Consider the following 23469-nt stretch of genomic DNA (forward strand, 5'->3'; position numbering starts at 1 on the left):
CACAGGTTGTTTCTTTGAAACATTTACCAGCCATGTACCAGAAGCGCAAGTTTTTTCCCTTGTGCAATGATTAGATCAGGATTTTTCTGATTTTTTTTCCAGATGTTTTATCCAGTGTTTTTGAGTTTTTACTTTGTTAAATTGGAGATTTTATGTTCATTTCAATTATTGACATACCGTATTCGACGTAATAAGCGCCCAGGGCGCTCTCAAAATTAGAAATAGGGGGCTCTTATTAGAATATTATTTTTGTGGAAAAAACAGAGTTGAAAGATAAATTTCGTGGTTTATGCTGAGAGCCTGAAATGTTTATGTACGACAGATATATTTTCCCAGAATTTAATTGCCCATGATTAAGGGTGCATATAACTTACGAGTGTGTATTATACGCGAATAAATAAGTCTTGTGTACATTGATCAATCGGAAGGGATTCTAATTGGGAATGTTCACTAGTCAATATGTTAGCAATTATCGCCGTGGGCGCTTATTAAAGCGGGGCGCTTATTACGTCGAATACGGTATATTCTTTTCAATATTTTATAGGGATATTCACTCGTGAAGATCCAGGTTACAACTGATCTTGAACAACCCATGCTTGTTGACTAATGGGATAGGGTGGTCAGGCTTGCTGACTTGGTTGATGCATGTCATTGTATCCCAATTGCGTAGATCAAAGCTCATGATGTCAATCACTGGATTGTCTGGTCCAGACAAGAGTATTTACAGACCACCATCATATAGCTGGAATATGCGGCGTTAAAACATCAAACAAAAAACCAAGGATTTTTTTTTGTTCAATAAGGGGGCATGTCAGCATGTGTCAGTATGGGTGTTCCTCCCACATTAAGCTGATATGCTATCATTCTGTAAACTAAGGGAGCAGTCAGTAAACATCATAGTTGACTTTTATGGATCATACAAACATAAAGCTCTATCTCCCTGCAGCCGATTCACATGTCCCAGTCGTCTAAGGTGCTGCGATTCACTCTGCAGAGTTGCGTCCCTTGGGCACGCCAGAAAGCTATGATTGTAGGTTTGAAATCCTGTTCGCCCCAATTATGTTTGTAGGTTTGTCAGCACCATACCCATGCTTGTGGGTTTAGCCGAAGTTGTAAATGTCTGAGACCTGCATCACTTCGGGCTTTCATCCCACATTAAGCTGACAAGCCGCGATATAACTGTAATACTGTTAAAAACGGCATTAAACCCAACCCACTCACTCACTCACTCACATACATGCCCAAGCCAGTGAAACACAAAATAGTTCCCTATGGAATATTGCAAGGTGACCAGTGAAAGGTCTATCAGTCCATAGATACAACTGAAACTCACCTTACTCACTCACCCTTATAAATGGTATTCCAAATTATAACGTTATTTGCATGTTACATTCTAGTAACTATGTTTCTATTAAAAGTTTTGGGCAGTGGGGTAGCCAAGTGGTTAAAGCGTTCGCTCGTCACGCCGAAGACCCAGGTTCGATTCCTCAAATGGGTATAATGTGTGAAGCTCATTCCTGATGTCCCTTTCATGATATTGCTGGAATATTGCTAAAGGTGGCATTTAAACCATACTCACTCACTCAAAAGTTGAGTAGTATATGGGACTATATTCTTGTTCCATGCAGTGCCATAGGGATAGAATAGGTCTTCAGGAACCCATGCTTGTTGTAAGAGGTAAATAACAGGATTGGGTGGTCAGGTTGATGCATGTCATCATATCCCAATTGCATGGATCAATGCTCATGATGTCAATCACTGGATTGTCTGGTTCAGATTCGATTATTTACAGACCGCCGTCATACAGCAGGAATATTGCTGAGTGCGGCGTTAAACAACAAACAATCAGTCAATACATGCAGTGCCAGAAATTAATACTACTGACTGGCCCATGGAATTCCTAACTGACTTGTTCAATGAGCATTTCATTAAAGTGATTCACAACACTTTTTTGTGAGTACAACACTTGAGATGCTCGCAATCAAGATTAGACAGCTCACTTTGAATCTGCATCCACTAAAGTATGACTGCCGGCAGTTATAGTTCATCTCCATCAGGGCTTTATCACCAATGAAGCTTTTGTGTTAATTTCATCATTGACCAGAGGGTATTTACACCTTGATTAGTTTCAATCCATGTAAAGGTAACAAGTTCACTATACAAACGTATCTCCAATACAGGACAAGCATTCTTGCCTGAAGCAGGCGGCCCATGCCTCACCTTATCTTCAGAAAATGTGCTAAAATTCTATAAAAGATGAGCGAGACCCATTAGAAGGGTCAGCATTTTTGTGGCAGAGTGTGTAGAATTTCATTGAGCCCTCGTCATTGATTGTCCCCGAAGATTATCAACATCAAAAGCCTTGTCAAAAATGTGATGATTTCATATCCAAATATCTCAATATTGGGCCTTCCTTGACAATGTTTGCAAACAGAGCGCGGTTTCAGCAAGTATTTATTTTCAAATTTTATTTGCTTACCAGTGAAAGGAGTATACACCCATCTGTCCATTGTTGGAAATATTTGTTGACACAAGCCTAGAGCTCCATGAGGTACAAGTCAAAAGATATGGTTAGCTTTGCTTTTGGCTTTTGTGACCCGGGTATATTGGTTTGGTATGTGGTAATCTTGCCTGAAAGGTGTTGGGTTTTGTGCCACGTAAGACTGCTTGAAAGCTTTTGTGTGAATGGTCAAGCGTTTTGATTTCGGGGGCTGTAATATGGAATATGATAACTCCAGGACACTTTGTTGGTAATACCCCACTCCTTTGTTGGTGACATGAAGTTGTTGTTCTTCAGCAAATAGATCAAATTATTCTTAAATTTACTTAAGACCCCAGGGTGTGTTCATACCAGGTTTAGACGTTATTTTGACATCCATTTGTGTACAGACGATCATGATAGTATCCTATGGAACAGGCAGATCCATTAGGGCTGTACTCTGCTGGAGCACAAGGATATACTCCGTATCTTATGTCATTGGTGCAGACGGCATTTGTATGGGACACTTTCATTGATTCAGGAGCTGATGATATGGTGTATAGATGGATGAACTCTTTTGAAGATTGCAGTTCATATTATTGGCAGTTTAAAAGCTTGGAAGACTTTATTAATTATAGTTCAGGACTTATTAATGAAGTGGTCTCTGTTTGAATGGTAATCCCTACACAGGAAATACATATAGTAACTGCAGTAGCAAGTCAAATTTTCAATACTACCATGATCCTAGAAGCCACCATGTTACCATGATCCTAGAAGCCACCATGTTACCATGATCCTAGAAGCAACCAAGTAACCATGATCCTAGAAGCCACCATGTTACTATGATCCTAGAAGCCATCATTTTACCATGATCCTAGAAGCCACCATGTTACCATGATCCTAGAAGGCACCATATTACTATGATCCTAGAAGCCACCATGTTACCATGATCCTAGAAGCCACCATGTTACTATGATCCTAGAAGCCATCATGTTACCATGATCCTAGAAGCCACCATGTTACCATGATCCTAGAAGCCACCATGTTACTATGATCCTAGAAGCCACCATGTTACCATGATCCTAGAAGCCACCATGTGACTATGATCCTAGAAGCCATCATATTACCATGGTCCTAGCTACCATATTGATACCTGATGCTAAACCCAGCATCCACTTTGATACCGTGATTCTAGAAGCCAGCACTGACAGTCGTCTTCCTATCATGTATTAAGAAGTTTTGACAAATTTCAATGATAGTTGTCTTGTTCAATTTTTGGTTAAAAAAAAAAAGAATTCTAAAATGAAATTACACACAAATGTTTTTAAAACCTGAAATACTATTATTTTCATTATTTCTACCCTGCTTCATCTCATTATTGGAAATTCTTCAATAAAACCCACCACTCTAATACCATCCAGTCTTCCCTTCTTAACAAGGGAAATTTGCAATTCTTGAATTGATTTGAGTCCAAAGTGCCATTGGCCGGCCCTCAATGGGGTCAATTTAGATGCTGATGAACAGTGAGATTTTTAAACACACTCCACATGGCAGACAAGGACCTTCCCTCTGTTGGAGTGGTCGTCCAGAGAGTTTTAAGTTTGGAAAACTCTCATCCATGTTTCTAAATCTGTGTTTACTTTCAGCAAAATTGATAATTTGATTGACATTTTGAAGGTGTGCTTATGTTTGTACATTTGTCAAGTGAGGTGGGTTAATAAATCTTTGAATATGTTGACTCAGTATTTTACAAGTAGTTGCAGTGAAAAAATGAGAAAAATTATCATTACTGTACTGAGGGATATCGTAAAGAGTAAATACTTTTTGTTTTTGATCTGTGCTTGCCCCATTTTTCACTTCATGTATCCAGACATTTCCTCCATGTTGGTGCACATTAAAGGCAGTAGACTAACATTTAGTATCTGAAATGTTATATTACACAATATCCTTCTTGACTCTAAAAATAAAATAAAAATTCCCTATGCAGATTTCAGAATATGGAATAGAGCTAGCTTGAGCGGGCTAGACTTGCTTTTGGAATGCATTTCTAGATTTATTTTTTTTCATAAAATAAATATATTTCACGGTCATGGTGCAGGACTATAAAGGCAGGTAACTCTCTGTATACTTTGTGTATAACAACCTGTAATATTTTCAGTACAAGTTTGTGCTGTGTGTATATCTAGATTTTGGCGGGAATGCCTCACGAGTTAATGTCATTGTTTTACGAAGTCAGTCTACCTTGTGTACATCAGTAAAAACAACAACAAATTTTAAAAATTCTAAACATTGCAATATTTAATTAATATATATTTTATACATTTGTGTGTTTGATTAAAGAAACAAACCAGAGATGTAGTGACTGCTGTGTACACAATGCAGTGTTTTATCATGCTTTTATACATCTAATTATTGGTATTTCAAAACAGCAATTATCTCAAATGAACCCTCACATAATTGCCATATCAAAAAAGAAACTATGTAAAAAACAAGAAATTCAATAGTTCTGGCCTTATAGTATCTACATCATAAAGGCCTCAAACTTAATACTGACCTGGAAACAAGAATATCCACAATATCCACAACCTTCCAAACAAATCTACAATAATTTGTCTATAATTCTTCAATTTCTGAAAATGAAGATATTCTAAGATTTTGTTTCCATATATGAAAAGACAATTTCCCCAAAAGCTTCAACTTCTGGTTCAGAGACTTCTTGAGACTTCAGAAACCTGCAGCAACCCATTGTTTGATGCTCAACACAAGACCTGCAAACACTTGGCTGTGGGCCTAGAGGCCTTTCATGCATAACCTTCAAACTAATATATATGTCATTGCTATAATCCTCTCAAACAAATTTTGTTACAATCTCATTCGGCAGGCAGTATAAATGTGTTTTCATGCATAAGAAGAATTTAACCCTACAATTAAATTTAAATGCAAGGCTAATTTGTAGATATGTAATTTGTAGATAATTTGTTGAATAAGCCTGACCTATTCTCATAACCCCAGCCTTAAAAATAGTCAGCCTGCACACGATATTGTTTAGATTTGAATTATTGTTAAAATGCTTAATCATCTAACTGTGCTGTGTTTCACAAAGGAAAAATGTGATGAAAAAGAGGTAAACGATACATACACTGTCACAGCTGTAATTAACGTCTTTATCAGAACAAAGATATTAGTGAGTAATAAGGATAGCAATAATCAATATTTAGAAACACACCCAAACTTAAATAGCAACATGATACTCCAGAATGCATTTACTTTTGGTCATAACAAGGTGGAAGTTGCAGACATTGTTGTTGAATTATTGAATCACAACAGGGAACCTAGGATCACGGAAAGAAGGAGGACGGCACTCTTCCTCTGTCTGCAGTCCCTCTATCTAGTTATCTAGTTATCTAGTTATCTGATATGTGTTTTGTAGTTTCATTTGTCAACCTCAGTGTATCATCAGATGATGTTTTGGAAACAGTGCGTCCCCATGGGGGAGAATGGAATTATCAAATAAATGTAGAAAATGGTTTTAATCATTAAGATTTTAGAATTCTTTGTGAAGCTTTTAAAAAAATTAAGATTTGTATTTTTTTATTGTATTGGAAATGATCCATGGCTCTTTTTGCAACCTTGTATAACCTTATATTAACAGTGTTGAAAGTAATTACACTCCTTACCTTATATGGCAAGCTACCTGCTGTTTTTTTTAATTAATATAGAAAATCGCCATTGATGGGTTAAGTCATGAGTTCAGTTCAGTTTTGCTTATGATTGCACTACAATGATTGAATTAATTTTCTTTCCTTTTAATTTTCAAGGTAAATTTTCCAATATGCAGTTTGCAACATGAGATTAAAATGTATCATGAGAAAATCATTCAGGATATTCTTTTAAATTGCCTTTTAATTATAAGGGTATTTGTGTGATAGTAGTCAAAGGTTTTGTGTACAAATTTAAGAAAACATAGTGGTTCACATTGAGCAAATATCTGTATTTTAACTTTTCAGCATTTTAAAACTTTTTCTTGGTAAACGTTTGAGAATTTTAGAGTGTGGTTGTCTGTAAAACCATCAAGAAATGTCACAAAACATAGACAGTACATCTGTTGGATTTTAAATTTAGTTCACACTATGAAGAGTAACACATTATAGCCCATCAGCTACCACGCCGGGTACGGAAGCATCTCATCCTGAAGGTAATCCAGCGAACATATATTGTTTAAAATCGGATTTGATGCCCCAATACTGCCAGATGATAGTGTGAAGAAATCATTGAGATACAGTTTTATTGAGTTGGAGCATCCTTTATTCTTTATCACCCCCTGCAGTCATATCAACCACCTCGTTACCTGGCTGCTATAGAGGGCCGGCTAGTATTGTGAACCTTGAGGAGTCGGGTCAGGGGTCACCGAGCCTGCAGATCCAAGCGCTGTCATCCACTCACACCTGTAATGAGAGGTCTCTAGCCAGGTGTATCTGTTTGACCGCCAGTAGCTGATTCTCGTAGTCAGTGTTTGGATGTATTGTCATGGGACGCTAGCATACTCGTGTGGCTGTATGTGACTCGGTTTTGTATCTGTGGATGGACGTTTAGCAGTGTAGGGAGGTATGTGGTTTGAGTTGTGTATTTCCATGTGGGGATATGCTTGAGGTATGTAAAGAGGAGTGGAACAGATATGTGATGGCTGGTAGTACTTGTTATACATGGTTGTCATAGCTGTCATGTGTTCCTCCCATAGTGGGAGTCTCCGTTCAATACGTTTCTTCCAGCAGCACCGACATACCAGTATTTATTCATTCATTCAATCGTTCAAGCATACAGCTATATATTTCTCTACAGGAAATCCGTAGGCAGTACATGGCATTTGGTTGTTATGTACACAAACATGATATTATTTTCATTTGTAGCATTCTGTTTCATAGGGCGGTCGGGTAGACTAGTGGTCAAAGCGTTCGCTCGTCACGCCGAAGACCTGGGTTTGATTCCCGACATGGGTACAATGTGTGAAGCCCATTTCTGGTGTCCCCCGCAGTGATATTGCTGGAATATTGCTTAAAGCGGCGTTAAGCCATACTCACTCAATCGCTCACTGTAGCATTCATAACCGTGCTTTGACATCAGAAAATGTGTGCACTACATCTCATTAAGTTCTGATTTCAATACTTCAATTTGAAAATGTGCCAACAAATTTCCTAATTATTTTTAAAGATTTGGCATCGCTGTGGAGTTTTACAAATATTTGCAACACAACATTTTGATTATTACTTTTAAACATTACTTCCAATGATAATCACTATCATTGTGTATGGTTTAGTTTCTAAGTTTGATCTTAATATCCTTCAAATGTGTCCGATATTTTTTTAATTTTGTAAAATATGAAACCTGGTCCCATAAACATTTCAAATATGTATATGTATATAAAAATATTTTTTTCATTCTTTGTGTTGAGATTTATGATGGCCTTTATGTGCAATAACGTGTGATATTGTAACGAGGCAGGAATCTCTCCAGGTCATAGTGTATGTAAGTCAGGACTAGAGCTGTGTTCTCTCTCCAGCCTGTTTACAGGGAGTTTAGGTGGTTCACCATGGATATATTCAGTAAGGATGGTTCATGCACTGAGGCGGACACACAGGTCTGAGGCCAGACACTTGTGATTCTGCCTTGGGAGTTTTCCCAAAGATAAATTGGAGCAGCTGAAGCAGGGGGTATTATTACCAACTGATATTATGATGGGATGTTTAATGGGGTACCTCAGATACTACTGCATAGTACTGAAGATACATTAGCAAGGACTGTTGTTCATATTCATGACTAAACCAGTTGGTATAGAAGGCTTTGGTTGAAGACGTCACAATTAACAATTGTTGAAGTTTAAATGTTTACAAGTAATGCTAGTTAATGGATGCCAACTTTCTAACAGTTTACAAGTCAAAAGCAAATCTATTTACATTAAGATAAATACTGTGACACTTCAAATTCATGTGCCTCACATGGGTACAATGTGTGAAGCCCATTTCTGGTGTCCCCTGCCATGATATTGCCGGAATATGATGAAAACATTTTGTTAAACATATAAAAAAAATAATTTAATTTCTCTCTGAAAACCACATGCACAGGAGAGCTGAAACCTTTGTGAAGATGTATAAAAGCTTGGCTGGCAGGACTTGGATTTGAAACGAAAAGTTGTTTTTCTCACCTTGGAAAGTTTAAGTATTAATCCCTTGTAAAGCACAATTCCTTTATAGCTATTAAAATATGTTGCTTATATGTCAAGGCAGCCACAGTGCCAAGGCCCAGATTTTCTTAAATAAATTACAGATCTTGCATAAAGCATTTTCCACTGACTCTGTCTGTTTATTGTAGATTCAGAGACTGCATTGTGTCATCAGTTGAAAGTGACATCACCACCGGCCTTTCGCAAGGATTAACTTTACGTGGTGTCAGCGTGTGTCCGACTTTTTCATGTTGGGGAGGACCATTGGATTATACCTGTATTTGCATATTGGAGGTGAGTGATGTGGTCGTTGTTTTTCTCTGACAGCATTATGGCCGAGAGATAGGCTGTGTCACGTAACAGTACATAACACAGACATTTTATGGTTTCTATTGTACTACAGACTTAACATGGAGATATTGTAGGAAGCTAAATGATGGTAGCTGGGCCTCTCATAGAGGTATAGTCTTAGTGGAGCTTATTGATTTGAATATTATCTCTGTGGAAAGAACATCCTTTGTTGGGTGTTTGTTTGATTTAGGTCTTCTCAATGCTGAATGTATAAATAAAACTCTCGTAAACTTGCATGCCATATATCCAGGAGACAATAATGACATAAATGTATGGTTGAGGGGATTGGAGAGGTTTACGACTCTCTTAATATTTGGAGGTAGAAATATCATTGTGATATAGACATTTGGGAAGATTTTAAGCAATATTCATTTCTTTTCTAAGGTAACATTCTTTTCATTTTTATCACTCAATCTTTCATTCATTTCCATCGTTTATCCCAATTTGAAAATTGGAGATGAGAATGTTTATTTATTTATTGATATAATGGATGAAAGTATTTCTGTGTAACTTAATTCAATTATCTAAATGTAAAGATTAAAGGTATTGGTCTGAAATTATGTGTATATTGCATCGAAGGGATTTTGGTGACCACAAATTTAAAACATACAATAAATTTGCAGAGCAGCTTTGTTAAATATTGACAAGGCTCAATGGCTTTGGTAATGACAAAGGTTTAACCCTCTCAGTATCATGCTCCCTGTTTCAAGGGTTGCGCATGCTTCAGCTCACAGTCCCTGTGATAACATGATAGCATGGATGGGAGAACCTTTGAGGGGGATCTTGTAACTTTGGCCAGCTCATTGAATTCTCATCAGTGAACAGGACAGTAACTCCTCTCAGTTTTATGTCCACAACAGCATATTTGATCCCTCCCATTGTGTATTGTGCTTGGATTATCTGGACATGAAAGAGACAGGTTCTCTTGACAGGACCGAACATCACTTGATGTTGATAACGTGATGCTTGATCAGGATTCGATGACATCTTTTTCTAATTTTATATGACATGTTCCCTGTTTTGAATTCTAATTGGCTTGTTGTGAACGATGACCGAGTGGTTACTTCCAGACCGTATCACTGATAGATCTCATGCTGCTGCTGATGACACACAGCCTCATCATCTACTCTGACATTGTAAATGGCAACATTTTCCAAGTGCATTTCAACCAACCAAAAGCACATCATGAATAAAATAAAATATTTTGAATTTATTTTTATTTACTGTCAATGCATCTTCATAGGAATGGAAAAATAAAAAGATAATGAAAATCAACAAAAGATTTACAACTATAAAAAAGCTAAAATTATTACTTCTAAATAATAATAGATGAAATTTGTAAAATCACATTATCATGATAGAATTGCTGTCTTGTTGCATCCATATTCATTTATTCAGGGATTTGGGACCAGGGAGATAGGTGCCAGCAAAGTCATGTCCTATGCCATGGTTATGTGACCCTGATGCTATAGGATGTTATTCATAATATCATTCACTGGTTTATGTGGTCCAGATGCAGATTATTACATGTCACTACATGTGGCTGGACTATTGCAGTTTGCTGCATTAAACAACAACTAAACACATGTTTTCTTCTGTTACAAATACAAGAGGTATGATAACTAGCCATTATCTGTAGTTAGCATATCTCTAGCATTTGGTGGTGCATGGGTGGGACAGTTGTCTACAGTGCTGCAATGTACGGTGCTAAGTTGCTTCCCTTACACATGCCAGAGAAGATCTTGGATAGAACAGGTCCAGCAACCCATGTTTGCTGTAAAAGGTGACTAAGAGGGGACTAATGGGATCGAGTGGCCTATCTTGCTGATTTGGTTGATGCATGTCATTGTATTTCAATTGCATGAATCAATGCTCATGACATCATTGACTGGATTGTCTGGTCCAGACTCAATTATTTACAGACTGCTGTCATATGCCTGGAATATTACTGAGTGCAGCATTAATCAACAAACCAAACACTTGCCAGAAACCTATGATCATAAATCCCAGTTCGACCTAATGTAGTATGTAGTTTCACAGTGTGTCAGCACCATATACCCTTGCTTGTGGGTTTCACCAAAGTGGTCAACATCAAAGACCTACACCCCTTCCTTCCACGTCAAAGACCTACACCCCTTCCTTCCACATCAAAGACCTACACCCCTTCCTTCCATGTCAAAGACCTACACCCCTTCCTTCCATGTCAAAGACCCTTCAGGCCTTCCTTCCACGTCAAAGACCTACACCCCTTCCTCCCACGTCAAAGACCTACACCCCTTCCTTCCACGTCAAAGACCTACACCCCTTCCTCCCACATCAAAGACCTACACCCCTTCCTTCCACGTCAAAGACCTACACCCCTTCCTTCCATGTCAAAGACCTACACCCCTTCCTTCCACGTCAAAGACCTACACCCCTTCCTTCCACGTCAAAGACCTACACCCCTTCCGGCCTTCCTTCCACATCAAAGACCTACACCCCTTCCTTCCATGTCAAAGACCTACACCCCTTCCTTCCATGTCAAAGACCTACACCCCTTCCTTCCATGTCAAAGACCTGCACCCCTTCCTTCCACGTCAAAGACCTACACCCCTTCCTTCCACATCAAAGACCCCTTCAGGCCTTCCTTCCACGTCAAAGACCTACACCCCTTCCTTCCATGTCAAAGACCTACACCCCTTCCTTCCATGTCAAAGACCCTTCAGGCCTTCCTTCCACGTCAAAGACCTACACCCCTTCCTCCCACGTCAAAGACCTACACCCCTTCCTTCCACGTCAAAGACCTACACCCCTTCCTCCCACATCAAAGACCTACACCCCTTCCTTCCACGTCAAAGACCTACACCCCTTCCTTCCACGTCAAAGACCTACACCCCTTCCGGCCTTCCTTCCACATCAAAGACCTACACCCCTTCCTTCCATGTCAAAGACCTACACCCCTTCCTTCCATGTCAAAGACCTACACCCCTTCCTTCCATGTCAAAGACCTGCACCCCTTCCTTCCACGTCAAAGACCTACACCCCTTCCTTCCACATCAAAGACCCCTTCAGGCCTTCCTTCCACGTCAAAGACCTACACCCCTTCCTTCCACGTCAAAGACCTACACCCCTTCCTTCCACGTCAAAGACCTACACCCCTTCCTTGCACGTCTAAGACCCCTTCAGGCCTTCCTTCCACGTCAAAGACCTACACCCCTTCCTTCCACGTCAAAGACCTACACCCCTTCCTTCCACGTCAAAGACCTACACCCCTTCCTTCCACGTCAAAGACCTACACCCCTTCCTTCCACGTCAATGACCTACACCCCTTCCTTCCACGTCAAAGACCTACACCCCTTCCTTCCACATCAAAGACCTACACCCCTTCCTTCCATGTCAAAGACCTACACCCCTTCCTTGCACGTCAAAGACCCCTTCAGGCCTTTACGTGGCATAACTAAAAACTTTCCAAAGCAGCATTAAACCAAAGTAACTCACTCTGTGTTTTGTTGTACCAGTTATCCTTGCTTACATCTTCATGTTAAAGGTGTTCAACTGTCACTAATTTGTTTAAACCACTGTCATCTCCTCAAAGCCATTTCACAGATGCTGACTGCAACAGAAGTAATCAGGTTACAAGGATTAGACAAATCTTTGAAGGAAATATGCCCTTTTCTGTCTGACTCATTACATGTGAGACGAAATAAAGCTGGGATAATTTTCTAAACCATATCTCATAATTCCTCTCATCTGATTAAATTCTCTATAATTTAGTAACTCGATTACCAGGGATGTCCCCCCTATGCCGACTTCCCATGCTGGTATTCTCAAGACAACCTGATGGCATTAATGTCACATTATGAAGGTGACAATCCGGAAGAGGTCTGTCGCCTACATCAAATACTGTTAATTAGTCTCCCAGTGAATGTGACTTGATCAGGGTAATTAGAAAAGCCAATTAGTAGTAGGATATTGTTCATGGGAGGAGTGTGGAAAACCAAGATTATACTGGACACTAATTACGGACGGGTTCAGAGGTGCAAGAGTGCTTTTTTTGTGCATATCAGTAATTTTGGCAATTGTGCTGCACAGACCTGAATTGTACTATTTGACACTCAATTTGCAGGAATATGACTCAGAAAAATTGAATATTTGTAATTTAGATAGGATCTTGATCAAACAGGACAGATGTGTTATATCAAAATGTTAATTAACTTATCCTACTTGGTAAAAAAAGAAGAAACCTGTCTTGAAAAGATTGAACAAGTTACTGATTTAGAATATTTTATTAAGAAAATTCAGTTTGAACCAAATAAAATTAACTGTTGGTTTTATGGATGTTCAATGTCAACATGCTAAAAGACTGGATGGAGGTGGTAAAACCCAAATCGTGCTGATTGAAGCTAATTTCCTATTGAAATAATAAACGGAAATAAACAAGTCAAAAATATGTAAAAGAAAAGCATATTTTTAATCAAAGAGCAGTGAGATTGTTTTGTTTATTTTTGCAGTATTTTGGTTGAAACTTACATAAAATAAGAAAGTAAATTGCTTTGCTCACTACTTACATGAGTATTAGATGCTTATATATATATATATATATATATATATATATATATATATATATATATATATATATATATATATATATATATATATATATATATATGTTGCAAAAAGACAACAAGAAATTTCAAAAGAGCATGAACAAATACTTTGCTGAAGTACTTGATGATTGTCAAGATGAAGCTTAAGCAGACAAAATAAACTTACTTCTATGGAATTGATTTTCTGGTCAGATTGGCATGTCTTTATTTTTATACATGAAAAGGATGAAGAACAATTGGCCAAATATTTCACTCTGAGAGTCAATATTTATCTGCATTATGTGTTTAAACGATGAGTTGACTCTGCTGTAGTAGCATCAGTTTTCTGTAACCCTACATGAATGTAATAACAAGGACAAGCTTCTTTTTGTTCATTTCCGCTGTAAATGTGACCAACATGCACTGTTATATTGTTATACCAGTTTAAGTAGCCTAACATACCTGCTCACTTTCCAACTGGGGGTACTATTTACAGTAAGTCATCAATTGTCCAGCCAAGTTTACCTAAATGAATTAGTCTAATGTGGATTATTTGATTAGGGGGATGACATTATTGTTTTGCACTCAAGTGACATTCGTGGATTGACTGGTTCCGCGTGTACCTGAACTCAGTAATAACCAAAGGGTCAGTGAAGGTCATTGAACATCATTATGCCTGAACATGCACTCGCCATTTCCGGAGGGACATTCTATGTGTGATATGTCACTTTACTTGGCAGTTCCACCAGGAGCAAAGAGTGAGTGAGGTGAACGAGCGAGGTGAGGTGAGGTGAGGTGAGTGAGATGAATGGATGGATGGATGGATGGATGGATGGATACAGTGAGTGAGTGAGTGAGTGAATGGGTGGGTCGGTGGGTGAGTGAGGGAAGGTGAGTGTGGTGAATGGATAGGTGAGTTGGTGAGTGAGTAAGGTAAGGTGAGTGAGTTGGATGGATGGATGGGTGAGTGATGTGAATGGATGGTTGAGTGATTGAGTGAGGGAAGGTGAGTGTGGTGAATGGATAGGTGAGTTGGTGGGTGGGTGAATGAGTAAGGTAAGGTGAGTGAGTTGGATGGATGGATGGGTGAGTGATGTGAATGGATGGTTGAGTGATTGAGTGAGGGAAGGTGAGTGTGGTGAATGGATGGGTGAGTTGGTGGGTGGGTGAATGAGTAAGGTAAGGTGAGTGAGGTGAATGGGTGAGTGAGTGAGAAAATGTAAGTGACAGCTAATGTGAGTGCCAGTGAATGAGAGTGAATGTGAGTGTGATAAGTAAGAATGTGAGTGAATGTGAGTATGAGTGAATGTGAGTATGAGTGAATGTGAGTATGAGTGAGAGTCAGTGATTGTGAATGAGTGAGTGCTTTACTCTGCATTCAGCAATATTTCAGCTTCATCACAGCACAGGAGCAAACACTGGGTGGTTGGATAAGTGGGTGATTTGGTGTGTGAGTGAGTGAATGTTTCTTTACTCCGCGGTGAGCTAACCATATCACGCACAGGCGCTGTTGTGTTATTCTACATAAAGGGATATTCTAGCTGTATATTTTTTAAGAGACTTCTGTATAAATTGACACTGTGTATTCATTCAAACATAATGTTTGTGCCATGTATCTGGAAAATATTCATTTCCTTTGTATTTGTTAGGTAAATATACAATTTCTCGTTGACCAGAATATTTGGAGACAAACATTACTGAACAATGTTTTCCACATTAGCGATATCAGTTGCTTTGTTTTATGACTCCAGAAATGTTCATTACCAGCAAAATCAGGAAAGGTTTGAGACAAAATAGTTATTAGAATTGATGTAGAAAATCATTTTAAAGCCGTTCCCAGATGCATATTACATGTGTTATGTAAATGCATCTGGTGCCCACGAGGACTGATATCAGGATGTTTGATTTTTAAGGCAACAAATGTAAAGGAAATGGCGTCATCCTGTAAACAGCGTGAGCATGTGAGATCAATTTAAATACAAAATGTCTTTTATTGCCCTCATACGTCTCTGACATATCCAGGACATATACAGGATCAGTGGAATCAGAGAATTGTTTATTTAAGTCGGGCTAAATGATACAACTTCCTGGTAAGATTGGTCGTAGATTTTCGAGTACAGATGTAGAGAAAAAAGACAAGGGAAAGTCGGCTCATGAACGACACGACTGGCTTATTTGACCAAGACTTTCGACAAGATATGGTGTGTGTGTGTAGCCTGTGTAAAGCACTGCTTATACGAGATGTAACACAGTGATCCAAACAGGGTGCTAAAGTGTGTGAATGTTTAGATATTTACTTTGGGAATGCAGGAGACCAGTGATGAAAGATGTTACTGTTTAAAGTATAACTACCCTGGGAATGTTTACCACAGTTGCTGAACTTTATCGGACTTCTTTCTTCAAGTTGAAGGACTCGTGGTGTAGGAATGAAACTACACATGACAATTTCATAAGATACATTCAAACTTTTTATAAAATAATTTAAGTTTTTGTTAACCTTCTTAAGCTTTAACGAATGTAGTTTATCATTGTAACTTGTATTCGGAAGATTTTGGAATAAAGTTGTAAATATTTGAGGATGTTATGTAAATGTTAAGGATGAAAATTGGAGCACAATTATTATCTTCTTTCAGCATTGGTAAGATAGCTGCACTGAAACTTTAGCCAGTAGATGTAGTGTGTTGTGTTCAGCACTTTTCTGAAACGAATCTGTAAAATTCTACAATCATTCCATTAGTTTTATGTTAAATAGAAATTGAAACATGAATGACTGAACTGGTTGATGCAGCAATTACCTGGATATTTATGAGCCCTGTGGATGTTAGGGGGTCTCGTGGCTAGGGGTCACCAGGGGGGGGGGGGGGGGGGGGGGGGGGACGGGGTGTCCCAGTGTTGCCGGTCCAGTGTGGCTGGGGGTCCAGTGTTTTGGAAGTTTCTTTCCAACACTTTGCTGTGAAGGGTATTAACTTAACTGTATGCTACCCTACCAGGGAAGCACACAGGTCGAATAACTGGGTTACTTTGTCAATGTTTATGCATACAGGACAACCATGGTTGATATATTTTTTTATGGTACCCTTTGGATTGTACCCTCATGCATGCACACTAAGGAGTGCTGAGGTGCATGTACACTAAGGAGTACTGAGGTGCATGTACTCTAAGGAGTACTGAGGTGCCTGTACACTTAGGAGTACTGAGGTGCATGTACACTAAGGAGTGCTGAGGTGCATGTACACTAAGGAGTGCTGAGGTGCATGTACACTAAGGAGTACTGAGGTGCATGTACTCTAAGGAGTACTGAGGTGCCTGTACACTTAGGAGTACTGAGGTGCATACACACATAGGAGTACTGAGGTGCATACACACATAGGAGTACTGAGGTGCATGAACACTTTGGAGAGTACCCTGATGTATGTACACTTCTCAAAGATGCTGAAATGTGTTGGACAATGTTTTTATAGACCAGTAGCTGTGGGATTATGTTCCTACTTCTAACTGATAAACTGCTTCAGGTAATTTCATTACAAATATTGAATTAAAGGAAACGGAATCTGCCTTTGATGAGTCCTCCTGTATGTAGCAACAGTCTCAATGCCACCAAAATTGAGTTTTCTCTTGCTTGCTATAAAAAGCTGTAAAACTGCTTTTTACATTCAAATTACCCTGCTGAATTCAGTTATCATGGGTTCATAGGTTCTGATTATGTTGACTTTTTCTACGATCTGTTTAGTTGTGTCTCAAGGCGCATCTAGTGGAGAACTGCCTGGCAGTGAAAGGACATAATCCATCCTGGAGGTTACTGTATTTCAGGCAGTGACAAGAACTTGCTTCCCCTTCCTGACTTAAAAACGTGTTTGTCTGCTCTTAAAGTGTCAATTTCTTATGCATTTTAAAACAAGGAATTATCGTTCTTATCCATGGCACAGTTGTCTGAGTCTCCAATTTCTCCATCTGTCAACAATTCTTGTTTATTTTTATGTCAGCATTCCCCTGTGCCTTGTATATCAGGATTGTGATGGATCAGTGTATCAAGGTTCACTTGCTAAGTGGTGGTGTGCAGTATTGGTGGGAGGAGAGGGTCAAAGAAGGTGTTAAGTGGGTGTTAAGTGGGTGTGTGCAGTATTGGTGGAAGGCGAGGGTCACAGAAGGTGTTAAGTGGTGGTGTGCAGTATTGGTGGAAAGCCAGGGTCAAAGAAGGTGTTAAGTGGTGGTGTGCAGTATTGGTGGAAGGAGAGGGTCAAAGAAGAGGTTAAGTGGTGGGGTGCAGTACTGGTGGAAAGAGAGTGTCAAAGAAGGTGTTAGGTGGTGGGGTGCAGTACTGGTGTAAAGAGAGTGTCAAAGAAGGTGTTAAGTGGTGGTGTGCAGTATTGGTGGAAGGAGAGGGTCAAAGAAGGTGTTAAGTGGTGGTGTGCAGTATTGGTGGAAGGAGAGGGTCAAAGAAGGTGTTAAGTGGTGGGGTGCAGTATTGGTGGAAGGCGAGTGTCAAAGAAGGTGTTAAGTGGTGGGGTGCAGTACTGGTGGAAGGAGAGGGTCAAAGAAGGTGTTAAGTGGTGGGGTGCAGTATTGGTGGAAGGAGAGGGTCAAAGAAGGTGTTAAGTGGTGGTGTGCAGTACTGGTGGAAGGAGAGGGTCAAAGAAGGTGTTAAGTGGTGGGGTACAGTATTGGTGGAAGGAGAGGGTCAAAGAAGGTGTTAAGTGGTGGGGTGCTGTATTGGTGGAATGAGAGGGTCACAGAAGGTGTTAAGTGGTGGTGTGCAGTATTGATGGAAGGAGAGGGTCAAAGAAGGTGTTAAGTGGTGGTGTGCAGTTTTGGTGGAAGGAGAGGGTCAAAGAAGGTGTTAAGTGGTGGGGTGCAGTACTGGTGGAAGGAGAGGGTCAAAGAAGGTGTTAAGTGGTGGGGTGCAGTATTGGTGGAATGAGACAGTCAAAGAAGGTGTTAAGTGGTGGTGTGCAGTACTGGTGGAAGGAGTAGATCAAAGAAGGTGTTAAGTGGTGGTGTGCAGTATTGGTGGAAGGAGAGGGTCAAAGAAGGTGTTAAGTGGTGGTGTGCAGTATTGGTGGAAAGCCAGGGTCAAAGAAGGTGTTAAGTGGTGGTGTGCAGTATTGGTGGAATGAGACAGTCAAAGAAGGTGTTGAGTGGTGGTGTGCAGTATTGGTGGAATGAGACGGTCAAAGAAGGTGTTAGGTGGTGGGGTGCAGTTTTGGTGGAAGGAGACAGTCAAAGAAGGTGTTAAGTGGTGGTGTGCAGTTTTGGTGGAAGGAGAGGGTCAAAGAAGGTGTTAGGTGGTGGGATGCAGTATTGTGGAAGGAGAGGGTCAAAGAAGGTGTTAAGTGGTGGTGTGCAGTTTTGGTGGAAGGAGACGGTCAAAGAAGGTGTTAAGTGGTGGTGTGCAGTTTTGGTGGAAGGAGACGGTCAAAGAAGGTGTTAAGTGGTGGGGTGCAGTATTGTGGAAGGAGAGGGTCAAAGAAGGTGTTAAGTGGTGGTGTGCAGTTTTGGTGGAAGGAGACGGTCAAAGAAGGTGTTAAGTGGTGGTGTGCAGTTTTGGTGGAAGGAGAGGGTCAAAGAAGGTGTTAAGTGGTGGGGTGCAGTGCTGGTGGAAAGCCAGGGTCAAAGAAGGTGTTAAGTGGTGGTGTGCAGTTTTGGTGGAAGGAGACGGTCAAAAAAGGTGTTAAGTGGTGGGGTGCAGTATTGTGGAAGGAGAGGGTCAAAGAAGGTGTTAAGTGGTGGTGTGCAGTTTTGGTGGAAGGAGACGGTCAAAGAAGGTGTTAAGTGGTGGGGTGCAGTATTGTGGAAGGAGAGGGTCAAAGAAGGTGTTAAGTGGTGGTGTGCAGTTTTGGTGGAAGGAGACGGTCAAAGAAGGTGTTAAGTGGTGGGGTGCAGTATTGTGGAAGGAGAGGGTCAAAGAAGGTGTTAAGTGGTGGTGTGCAGTATTGGTGGAAAGCCAGGGTCAAAGAAGGTGTTAAGTGGTGGGGTGCAGTATTGTGGAAGGAGAGGGTCAAAGAAGGTGTTAAGTGGTGGTGTGCAGTATTGGTGGAAGGAGAGGGTCAAAGAAGGTGTTAAGTGGTGGTGTGCAGTTTTGGTGGAAGGAGAGGGTGGAGGCAGAGGATATTTTGTCTGTATCACTCAGTGGCAGGAGGGTTGAAATTATGAGGAAACAAAGAGGCTTTTAGTTTGGCTTCATCAACATGGGAGAACGATGATGTAATGGAGGGATGATAAATGCTGAAGAACTTGAGATAAATTGAACCTCATAATGACAGAACATGGGGTTAAGAATGACAGGCAAGTGAGTATGTCTTTGATAGGGTTAATCCTCTGATTACAGCTGCTGGCAAGCTGCCCGAAATTGACAAGCATCTTGAGAGCTATCCATCTGTCCTCCTCCCAGGTAGTCATTGTCTGAGGCATCATTTACGACATCTATCTCACGCTGGCCCAAATGTTATTGACATGCATGGATCCTTCAAGAGTCCTCCCCGGTCCTCACTAGTTCTGATATTCCCCATTAGTCTAAGTGGTCACATTTAATAGGGGGAGGACAATGAAGCCCAGCGTAAGCCCCTGTTCGCTAGGGGGCGCTACCTCGTGTCCAGGTGTCCCGTCAAACATATCAAATCATTGATGCCCCTCCCTCTTCAACTCAGCCCGATTTGACGGGATCTAGCTGTCAAAAACTTGTAATTTTCTCCCTTGGATTGAGAGGGAAGAGGAGAAAATCCTTTGAAATATAGCGCCTTTCATGCTGATTTCGACCACCGTGCTCTAATCTTGCGGTTTTTATGTGTCAAAGATGATTTGTACTTTCTTTGATTTTGTATCTGCAAAATTGGGGTTATGGAGAACTTGGGAGTTTTGTTGTCAAGTGTAATTTTGATGGATGTGTGTCGAGATGTTTGTCACCACATCATAACCTGTCCAGCTGGACAATGATTTACCAAGTTGAGGGTTTTCAATGTCAAATGATGTTTGTGAATAGTTATAAGGAACACAAAGGATTACATATGTTTTTGTGTGAAAAATCATATTTTTAACAAGTTAAAAATCTGAAAATGATCATATGATGTGACAAGTGTTTGAGATAGGTATGTTGAAATGAAAGATATTCATGGATACAGTGAACACACACCTTGACTGAGCTAAATTAACCCTTAATTCTACACAAAGACGAATTCAAAAATGTTAAAAATTATTCCTCGTTCAATTATTCATACAAGACAGCTCACTTCTAGTTCTGAAATTAATAAATACAAAGATTAAATATTTTTGTTTCATTCCTATTTGAGCCCATAAGAAATTGCTGGAATATTTCATCAAACAAATTTAAAAAGTAACAGTGCCAATTTTGTGTATTGCCTAATTGCACATGTGCAAATATCCATAGGTTGTACACACAATCCTTTCACCTTTATGAAACTGGGATATGGAAGCTGTGGTGTATCAATGACAAATATCCCTATAAAACATTGAGTATAGTATGTTTGTCAATTGTACATGTCAAGAATTCGCTTATAACTCAACTCATAATGAAAACAACCAGTGTAGATCCGGGGTTGGAATAGGTCTTCATCAGTCCATGCTTGCCGTTAAAGGGGACTATGCTTGTTGTAAGTGGCGCCTAATGGGATCGGGTGGTCAGGCTCGATGACTTGGTTGATGCATCTCATCATATCCCAATTACGTGGATTAATGCTCATGATGTCAATCACTGGATTTTCTGGTACAGACCACCATCATATGGCTTGAATTTTGCTGAGTGCGGTGTTAAACAACAGACAAACAAACAAAAACTAAGGAAAGCACCATTTCTGAACAGATGGTTCTGTGATTCACAACTGTCAGGATTCTCAGGGTATGGGTGCCAAATTTCAATTTTATAGAATGAATATTGTAAAACACCATGTCTTGATAGATTTATATTCATAGGAATCATTTGATTACCCATTGATTGCTAATCTTGACAACTACTGTCTAAATATCAACCAACATCAGTGTTTAACGGTGCCTTGGGTCAGTCAGGTCACTTGACAAGACCAAATGAATTAAGAGACACAAACATTTACAATTTTAGTCATGTCGTGCCTGAAGCCCCATCCTGATGCGACTCCCTCCTGTTTCGACAGTTGTCTCCCTTGAGGGGTGTTTCCGCCTATTCCATGTCTGACACTGAGACAGAGACGAGTCAGACTTAGTGGCTCGGCTCTTTGAACCTTCTGGCGATCTCGACCTGTATTCACAGCAATAGCCGCTAATCTCTCCCTACTGTAATGGGTAGTTTGCCCATCGACATTATTTGAGTAGTCTCCAATGAGTGACTATGCTAACTAAAGCCTGTGTCCACCTCACAGTGGCATTAATGGCTCCTAATAATGGGGTCTGGTTGTAGGGAGGGCTGCGACTGTTCATTGGAGCCGTCGGGATCTATATGGTGTGATCAGGACCCGGCCTCCATCCAAAAGTTCAGCCATCTGGCCGAGGAAAGTCTCTCAGTTTCTGCATACTATTCACCTAAAGACTGACACCATCCTCATTATGTGTCTACCTTCTACATGAAAATTGCCACCGAAATTGGATTATTTTTGTTGATGTTTCATGTGGTATTTGTCATACACCTTTCAAGCATACAATTTATAGAAATAGTGTCTCTGGGTTGTCTTAGTCAAACAAAATATAGAATTGTGATAAGTCAGCGTTGTTAATGTAAGGCAGTAGAAGGGGAATCTTCTATTGATATGATCAGAAATCATTTGATCTTATATTGACAGAACGTGTGTGCTCCATTTTCAGGGGAATAAATACAACTAGAGTCGCCTTTCCAATATATTATGTATTATTAAGCCTGTAAATAAATCACACACAAATGTCATTGTGGAGTTAATGTATTAACAAAAATGAGATGAAGTTGTGCCTTGAAGTATTGTGCCTTGAGAACACAGAACATGAAGTCCACACATCTTATCTCCATCAACTACCTACTTCTAGAATTGCCTATCAAAGGGGAAAAAACCATATGCAAATAAGAATTCTTGTAAATGTTAAATGCACCCATATTTACATTAACCTGAGTTACTCAAATGTTGTGTTTGAGATTATTGAAGTTAATATTTAAAAATTCATAGAGAGGTGGGTTCGGAGGGTGGGGCCAAGAGGATCCTAATGTGTGCAGACCCTTTTTTAAAGATGTTACAACAAAGTGGAAAAACATTCTTTCTTCTAAAGTTCCAACACAAATTCACTCCTCTGACATTTTCCACAAAGATCAGGATGTATGGCTTGGTCAGTCAATGACAAAAGAGATGGAAACGGCAGAATGATGTATGGACATTCTTACCATGATGTATGGCTGGGTATTGAACAGCCTGCTGTCCACTACAGGATAACATTGTGTGAACCAGCAGGTCTCTACCTGCGAGGATATGCTTATTTGTACCTCTAATGTGGCCTAGCCTTGTCTTGATTTATGTCCAACATGTCAGGTACACTTGATTAAGCTAATGGTGTAGTAATGCTATTCTTCCATTGTGAAATGGTCGGTTGTGATACGGTATCAGAATCTCATTTTAAGGTGGAGCTGGTGACTAAATGAAGCTTTTAGTTTATGTACCTGCACAATGTATTTCACTTTCATTTGATGACCTGTCACGAATGCTTATCGTCATGGCATTGAATGAAAATGTGATGGATTATTTGATTAGAAATGGTTGAAGCTGCTTCTAGTGTATTAATGTGAAATGTAAATGCATTAAGAGGACTTGTGATTCCAGATCACTTAAAGGTGTACTTTTACCTGATTTGCCTCATGTGAGGTATACAAGCAGTCGTGAGATTTATTTGTGGGTGGCTGTTCTGTGGTTGGGAGA

The 23469-nt window shown here is 39.9% G+C and overlaps 1 protein-coding gene across 2 annotated transcripts in view; it reads left to right on the forward strand.

Moving 5' to 3' along the window:
* Positions 1 to 23469, forward strand: part of LOC139479117 (semaphorin-2A-like) — a 322677-nt gene that overhangs the window by 70940 nt on the left and 228268 nt on the right. For both annotated transcript variants that reach the window (XM_071261903.1, XM_071261895.1), the window contains exon 2: positions 8846 to 8990. The gene's annotated coding sequence lies outside the window, so the exon portion shown is untranslated. The remainder of the gene's footprint in view (positions 1 to 8845; positions 8991 to 23469) is intronic.

The sequence above is a fragment of the Haliotis cracherodii genome, unplaced genomic scaffold (genome assembly GCF_022045235.1).
Source record: "Haliotis cracherodii isolate W230 unplaced genomic scaffold, xgHalCrac1.p SCAF_1, whole genome shotgun sequence".
NCBI lineage: Eukaryota > Metazoa > Mollusca > Gastropoda > Lepetellida > Haliotidae > Haliotis > Haliotis cracherodii.